Source organism: Mya arenaria, chromosome 9 (assembly GCF_026914265.1).
Source record: "Mya arenaria isolate MELC-2E11 chromosome 9, ASM2691426v1".
Lineage (NCBI taxonomy): Eukaryota > Metazoa > Mollusca > Bivalvia > Myida > Myidae > Mya > Mya arenaria.
Window position 1 is genome coordinate 6,870,250 of NC_069130.1, and position 9,248 is coordinate 6,879,497.

The following is a 9,248-nucleotide window of genomic DNA, read 5'->3' on the forward strand; positions in this document are numbered from 1 at the left end:
GTCTATGAGGGTTTTTTTTTCATGATTATTCACCAATATGAACTGTGTGATATTTTTTTCAAATGTTTTATACAGGAAACCAAGAACCTTAAAGGAAGTGCATACAGCATATTATGTTGAGGCCACAGCTGCCAAGAAGTCAGAAAAGAAGTTCTTTGATGCAGCAACAACTGTGCTGACTTTAATGAGCGAAAACTATCTGTAAAGATATACTTTTCATATGAAATTGCATTTTTACTTTTAATGCTGTATGCTACTCAAGTTATTATGCCCCCTGTTGAAGAAGAGGGGTATATTTCTTTGCACATGTCGGTAGACCTAAGCTTGTCCGAGTGATAACTCGACAATGCCTCGACCTATGGTCATCAAACTTGTTTCTGTAGCTTTTTGCATAAATATTGATATGGAAGTTGGGCCTGAACAGTAAATGACCCTTATTGATTTAAGGGGTCATCAGGTCAAAGGTCAATAACAGTGACCTTTAAGGCAAACTTAACAATTCATTGACCTATGATCATCAAACTTGGCCCTAACTAGTAGATGACAGTGACCCTCTTTTGAGTTTGGGGCCATTGAGTCAGAGTTAAAGGTCACGTTGACCTTTAATGCAAAAAAGTAGTAAAGCTTCTCCCAGTGATATTATAACAATACCTGTACCTATGATCATCAAACTTGACATGTAGGCTGGGTCTGGCCAGAAGATGCCCCCTTGATTTTAGGATTCATCAGATCAAAGTTCAAGGTCACAGTGACCTTGAATGAAAAAAAGCTTGTCTGTGTGATAACTTGACAATGCCTGCAGCCATGGCCCTCAAACTTGACATTCAGGTATATGGTGACCAGCTGATGACTCATATGGTCGTTGAGGTCATAGAGTCAAAGGCCATGGTCACAACACACTCTATACTAATACTTTGAATGGTCATTGTCTTAAAACTGTCTCAACGGCATCCAATGTCAGTGACAATTAAGCTAACATTTCGGTTAATTCATATTTCATTCTATTATCAATACAATCCTGACAACATGCTGCTCATGGGGGCATAATGTTTGACAAACATCTCCAGTTGTTGCTGTTTTTTGTATATTTTTAAAATTTCATATTTGTCAATATAACTTCATCTACATCTCAATGCACAGTAATACAGCAAAATGTTTTTTTTTCTACCAGCAATGTAGAGAAAGAACAAAATGAGGATGTTTCTGTGATATTATTCATGGTTTTCTTTGTCAGTACAAGTCACAAAATAGAAACATGTTGATACATAGTTAACAATGAAAACAGACAGTAACAATGTTTTTAACTATCACAGACTCACAGTTACAAAGAAAATGGACCATAACAATGTTTTTAACTATCACAAACTCACAGTAACAATGAAAACAGACAGTAACAATGTTTTTAACTATCACAGACTCACAGTTACAATGAAAATGGACCATAACAATGTTTTTAACTATCACAGACTCACAGTAACAATGAAAATGGACCATAACAATGTTTTAACTATTACAGACTCACAGTAACAATGAAAACAGACAGTAACAATGTTTTTAACTATCACAGACTCACAGTAACAATGAAAATGGACCATAACAATGTTTTTAACTATCACAGACTCACAGTAACAATGACAATGGACCATAACAATGTTTTTAACTATCACAGACTCACGGTTACAATGAAAACAGACAGTAACAATGTTTTTAACTATCACAGACTCACAGTAACAATGAAAATGGACCATAACAATGTTTTTAACTATCACAGACTCATAGTAACAATGAAAACAGACAGGAACAATGTTTTTAACTATCACAGACTCACATTAACAATGAAAACAGACAGTAACAATGTTTTTATCTATCACATTATATTTAAAAAGTAACAGTAAATGCTAGATATCTTGTCAGACATGAACCTTTTGGAATAAAATTTTGGTTTTTGTGATAATCACATTCAGAAATGATCAATGTAATAATTAGTTTCTTATTCACTAAAAATGTTAATATCTGTACATGTATGTCCTTTTTTATGGAAATAATTCAAATTGTATGATGCAGTCAATTCTACCATGCCATATAACTCTAAATTCAAAAATAGATCACTTACATAGTAACTACAATTTCAACCATTCAATAATGTTTATAAGCATCACAGTATCGTTTAATAAAAGTGTTATGAAATGCCATGAACTAATGAAACTCAATTCAAACACAAGCATTCAATTTCATCAAATGTGGTCACCACTGTTGTTAAAATATAAACATACACAGGGTCATTGATAAAAGACACTTATTTATATCAATTTAAACCACCTGGTGGAAATTGATGATCATGAAAGTGGTCTCCATCCTTGTCAAATGTTCCTTGTCAACTGTAAGTAGAATAAAACAATGCTAGTGTTCATTAACAGTAATAAATACTTCTAGCATTGTCTGCATTTCTGGTCTTAAAATTTAATGAAAAATTTACATGCAACACAGGAAAAATGTCAGTGTTAATTACTTCTTCAATTTCTTAATTACAGTCAGACCCATATTATAATTGTGTTGTAGTTGTTGCAGTTCATATCTGTTGCAGATAGTTTACATATTTTATAAAACATATAGTTTCCTGTAAGTAGTTTGTAAAATGTATGACTTTTTGATGATGCATGTGTTGTTTAATTTAATATTTTTCAATTATCAGGGCCAGTCTAAAACTTGTAAATCTTAAATTTGTAACAAAGTTCAAAAGGTCTTTTTAAACTAATAACAAATGTCATACATGTTAGAAATAAGTTCTTTGTATTTGTTTGGAAATGTAATGCCTTACAAATGGAAAAGGAAGCTAGCCAGTATAAAAATAGTCAAACCTGAAGTATTGCATTGTAATGTACTCCCGAACTGCCTTTCCGGACATGTCATCGTCATGGTTCAGAACATTAGGGGGCTGCTGGTCATCCTCGGGCGGAAATTCCTCGGGTTCTCCCCACAGCTTTGCAAGGTTGTGTAGTACAACACAACATACCACAATCTTACTTACTTTCAGTGGCTTCATCCGGATCTGATTTAAGGAAAAAATACAACATACAATGTATTTATGATTCAACAAGTATAACGTTTGACATATGTTGTGCATTTAATTAACAATAATTATTAGTATATAGGCATTTGAAAAAACATTGGAGTTCATAGAACATTGGTATACCTCTGTATATAGTATATGAAATCGCCTCTTCAATACACCAAAGGCTCTTTCTATAACATTTCTTGTGGAGCAATGTGCATCATTGAAATGTTGCAGTGCTTCAATAGCTGAAAATACATCATCATCATCATCATCATCATCATCATCATCATCATCATCATCATCATCATCATCATCATCAGCATCATCATTGTCATCATCATCACCACCACCACCACCATCACAACTGTAAACATAATTATTATCACTACCGTAATCACCATCGCCATCAGCAATGTAATCATCATCCTCATCATCATCAACGTGACATAAGCAGCATGATAATCCTCAAAATGCCACAACTATCAAACCACAACAACAACAAGAACAAACTCCATCATCAACATCATCATCACAAACAACACCACCAACACCATCATCATTATAGCAAACATACATAAGCAGCTTGCATCAACAATGGTAACTTGGCTGCCTAAATTCTTGGGTATCATAATCAAATATTAATCCAATTTGAAATAAAAGAAATAAGAAGGATAAAAATCAGCAATACCTGGGTGCAGGTATGGGGTAAGCAGGTAAGGCTTGCAAGGGTAGGCACTGTCCCCTAGCAGTATGCCATCTTCAAGGCCTGGAAATGAAATATATTCATGTAAATACAATTTCTATTTTTTAAGTACAACTAATTAAATTTATTTTCATGAAACAAACATGATTTAATTTCAGTTCATCTCTAACATATATTATATCAGAGTTAAGAAATCAAATAACAATTATATTCAATACAAGCTCATACATTATATTAGTAAGTTGGAATGAGTACTTCATTAATGTGACATATGCATTAATTATATTCAATAACATTTACCATGATGATGTGTTTCCATGAAGTGGAACAATTCCGAGGTCCTAAATACATGGGCATCGTGCGTACTGCCCGGCCAGATGACATTTATGCTTGTAAATACACCTGTGAAACACAAACAATACATTATCATACTTTACAGAATTTCTTTCAAGATTACAATACTGTAAACTGTACATAGTACTTAAACAATAGTACAATGCAAATACCCCATATGGTGCCCCTATCATTTATAGATAAAGACTATAGATAGCTGTTGAAAAATATTACATGGAATTCAGTAAAAATTACGTCACAACCTCTACATGTTTGAGGTTTACATCAGTTAAAAAATTAAATCAGCCAGGCATGTTGTCTGTTGTAGACTGTAGTGGCGATTCCTGGGATATTTTGTAGGCATCGCCACTACATCATCTTCCGAATAATATTCATACATGGACTTATAAGAATTAAGGTAAGTGTATTTATGTTTCATATAAATCTTACTACAATAAAGTTGCTTTTGTTATTCAGAACTAAATTCATTATACAGTACAATGATATTTTCGTTACCTCTATGGTCGCAGCTGGCTTGCACGTTAATGCTGTGAAAATGTTTTCTATTGACATACTGCTCCTCGTCCTCACTAGGCGTTTGTATGCTTACGTGCGTTCCGTCTACCGCTGATATCACAGACGGGAATCCCCTTATGGCATGAAATCCAGTCTTACTCCTGTGTCGATGTCTGTCTGTCGTCGGAAACCCTTGAAACCGTAGCAACATCTACCCCAAATGTATCCCCTATTACTTGTAAAAAAATCCCTGTAGCGTAAAAACGTAAAGCAATCATAATCTGTTGCCGTGATGTCAAGGATTAATTTCTGCGAGTCGGTCGCTCAAGTCTGTGGCCTATCAGTCGTTCCAATTTGTCTATGTTGTGCGGAGTTAATCTATACCGTTTACGTACTTCCTCGTCGTTGTCTTCGTCCGTTTGTCTACCTATCCTGCGAAATTGTCGAGGTCGCCTAGCGTTCACTATGTCAAGGTCGGCCATCTTTGTTTTGGTTAAATCAGCTAACCAAACTCTTCGAGTCCGGTCAAATTTTGTCCAAAAGTTAGCCGAATCACGCGCTGGTTAGGATAACTTAATTGTTATACAATCGGTCTTCGGATAATTTGACCAAACCAGGGAGATAACCAAAAGATAACCGCTGGTTAGGACTTATCCACGTTTATACAATTGGCTGCAGGACGTTGTCTTCTTCTGAAAGATTGTTAAAACCAAATAGCAGTTTATCTGTACTGAGCGGATGGAATCTTCGAGTCTTTCCGGAGAGATCTAATTGCTGATCGGCGAACAGTGAACACCGAAATAAGAAGTGTTCAGCATCTTCTTCTACATTGCAATTAATACATAGTGTAGAGTCTCGAAGGTGATTGCTAAACAAGTCGGAATGCAAAGTTTCTAAGTCGCGCATGATATACCAAGAAGCGACGTTATCCACAAGTATAATAAGTTGGGATGGGGGTTTGTTTAAATTGATCTTTAAATTGACGTTTACACATACAGAGAGTTGGTGAGTGTCTTGTTTCTATATCTAGTGAATTCCAATTTTTGCACTGTAGGCCAAACCACGGCCTATTCGTGCTATATTTATATTTTATTGGATAGGTGTTATTACTTATTTTTTTGAGAGAATGTTTTAAAAGCCGTTTCTTTAAACAGATTAGCAATATCTTCTGTAATTGTATTGAGGAATAATCGCATATTTGACCGTGGGGGATTACACAGTCGGTTGTCAACAGAATCTTTGTCGGCACTGTTCAAATTGAACACAAATTCTTCGTGTTTGTTCGTGCCAATTAGGATGACGGGTTGGATTTTGCGAGCTAGAGGTAATGTTTACATTTGTTTGTATATTGGAAATATCGATAATGACAGTTGTTGACAGTAAGCTATGGCCATCCGAAAAAGTGGATCGACTTCAATTATTTCGAAAGCATTCACAGAACAGAGTAAATGAGATGATGCAATACTATAGTCAATAACAGAAATATTACGAAATGTGTAATTTCCAGAGTGGGCATCATTACCAAGACGTCCATTTAATAAAAAAGATTGTTAGACTAACATATATTTCACAATTTATAACCATGGTTGTTAATTTTACTACATTCTGAATTGCGTGACAGTGGCCGATTCAGGTCAGTTAAAACTTGTGATGTATTAAAGAACTTAATATTTCTTCGTCTAATCTGAATTACTATGATAGAAAATCATCAAAATCGGGCATATTATAATTGTATGTATCTCCTGTCAGAAAAATATTTTTATATGTTATACACTTGTCAGAGACATCATGATAAATTTCTAAACATTCGTCTCATCGATTCGTTCTGGGAATAAATCAAAGTTTGGAATTCTTCAGAAGAGGTATGGGCACAATGGAGTTCCGACGATAAGCACGGGCGTGTTACACAAACGTCACAGAATGCCACACTCCCCACAACCTAGAGCTTGGAGCTCTCCGTATGAGGAATACTGTAAGGTTGAGCCAAGTCGAGATCGGAGGATCCATTGGGGTTCAAACCGGAAGTGATATGTGGTGCTCCACTTTTGAGTCCCGTCTCCGTGGGGTCGGATGAGTGCGACATGGTCACCTTGCTTCCCTGTGTGTAAATGGCTGAATGGACATAAAGGAGATAGCCGAGGGCTGTAAGGACAGGACCCGTGCCTTCGCGAGGCATCGCACGTCAAGTAGTACCTCCTTGCGCGTCAAGGTCGATATCGCATCCCGATTCGTTGCCTGAATTGCTGTCCACATCGGACGGCACTTGTCGTGAAGACTCCACCGGCGATTTAGGGGTTGGCTGGGACGCATACGATGCCGCCAATCTGACTTGTCGCTGCACAGACTCGTTCTTGAGGGCGGACAGACGTTCACTGATACGAGCAACAGTGTTGGCATTCCTCGATCAACGAAGAATATTGTACCAGCCAGGAAATAAATCGTACGACATCTCAATTGACTTTAAGAGCGGCCGGAAAAAGCAATTGGGCATTTCAAGCACAACATATTTTCTGTGCTTCCTTAAAATCCGGCCAAAGCTGCTGCCTGGCAGTGCGAATTTCAAGCGGATAGTCCCGCATGACACTGTAGGGGGAGCCCTTGAGTTTCCCAACGTTGCTCATAATAAAATTGACATCACGGAGGTCTGAGAAAATTACAAGCACACCTCTTGGTCGAGATCCCGGGCCACCACGCCTGCGACCGATTCTGTTGGCCTGCACTATTCCGATTCCTCAAACAATCGTTCACTAAAGAACTTACGTATGGTGTCAACACAGTTCTCGGCCCCTTTGGGGTCCGCAATGCCATTGAAAATTAAGTTCCCTTTCAACATACTGGCCTCGTTATCTATACTTTTGTACTTCAAAGGCGAAGGCGCCTCTCAATGACATCGATGGTAGCCTTTGAATGAAACAGAAATTGCTCAATATTATCTAGTTTATTGTGTATTGGACTTGTGTAAGTAATGAGGTCGAAAAAACAGTCGAGTTTGTTGACCAAAGACATACAAGTAAACTCCCTAAGCGTTGGTGCCGTCCCGGCGAATACAGACGGGGGACCACGTCCGCCATGATGAACACGCTGGCCACCATACTGGCCGATATCCGGACATGAAGAAGCACTTGTCCATCTACGTTTGCGCTTCTTTTCATTTTTTTCACAAAGGAGAAAACCTGTTAGACGTGCTGGCCATTGTGTAATAAATCCACACATTTTTTTTAGAATACTCCTGTTGTACACTAAATAATAAATAATTTGCTTAGAGCAAAAAGCACGTGCCCGCCATTAACCAAGTGCGATAACCTTTTACAAATAGTTACCTTGGGTGTACGTATCGAAGTTGCATATTATCAAATGAATAGAATTTCCTTTTTCTAAAGTCGAAGATATGTTAGAAATAGCGTATCCGCTTTCTGTGCCACAATTTATAATACACTGTTTCATTATAGCATTTTAATTCGTAGTTGTTCCAGATTATGTCTTTCTTTATGTGTATGTGTGAGCTTGTTTCTTTTTAAACATGTTCCAAGATGTACCGATGTTTTGAAAAAAGCAATTTTGACCACATACCATTTCGATATCGTTTTCCTTCAGTTTACATTCAAATATGATATTACCACCCTTCTTGTATATTATATTGTTAAAAAATGTTTTCTATTTTCCGTGAGTACTATCATAAATAAGCTTTTAATCCAGTTTGATTGAATAGCTTATATGAATATTCTCAACTTCGGAAGACCTAGTCCCAAATATCCACGGGAGTGTAATAATCATTGTCTTCTAATTTTGTCAGGTATATTATCCCATGAAAAGAGCAAAAAATAGATTTTGTAATTTCGTTTATCAGTTGATCAGGAGGATTTGACAACACAGTAAAAGGAAGATAATAGTTTGGGAAGGGCGAGTGTTTGACAACATTATCTTTTCCAATTAATATTTATATGAAAAACTGCACAAACAAGCTCAGTAATCAAAAGTTAAAACAGAAACGCCGTTTAATGTCACAGGGTTAACGCCAAAGACGTAGAACATAAAAACAAACAATCTCAAACCAGAAACATGGAACACAAAACTCCATAAACAATACAGTACATAAATACTATATAAAAAACTAAGGGTGTTTTATCTAGGATTGTTAGCTACCGCACTGGAACGGTCATTAAAATTTGAATTTACATTGGGTTTAAATAAGTTTGTGTGCACAACCTCACTCTTATTTCAACAATCCTGAATTAAGTAAAAACGAAAAAAAAAATTGGTTTTTCCTGCCGTACATAAAAATGTATATCAATTTCAATCTACAAATCACTACAATAGTGATTGGCTCAAATTCGTAAATGCACGTAAAACCATTGACTGGTGGCATATCAAGTTATGTCTGAGAAATAATTCCACTTGTGTTTTTCCGATCATAAAGACTTTTCCAAACGTAAATCAATATAATAATTCTGGGAAAGATGATTGATGTGTGTATCTGATACGGGCGTGGAATATCGATGGGCACTTTGACTAGACTCTAAAATCTGAGATATCTGATAAAATCCTGTGTTTGTCTCAAATTTCTAATTCAGAACTCTTTTCAATTTTTATAACGACACAAAGAAACTACAAGGAAAAGATAAAAAAGGAAAACATAACAAC

At 36.3% G+C, this 9,248-nt stretch overlaps 1 pseudogene; it reads right to left on the reverse strand.

The window, feature by feature from the left end:
• Nucleotides 1–2,287: 2,287 nt before the first annotated feature.
• On the reverse strand, nucleotides 2,288–5,089 carry LOC128203771 (putative nuclease HARBI1; annotated as a pseudogene).
• Nucleotides 5,090–9,248: the final 4,159 nt, after the last annotated feature.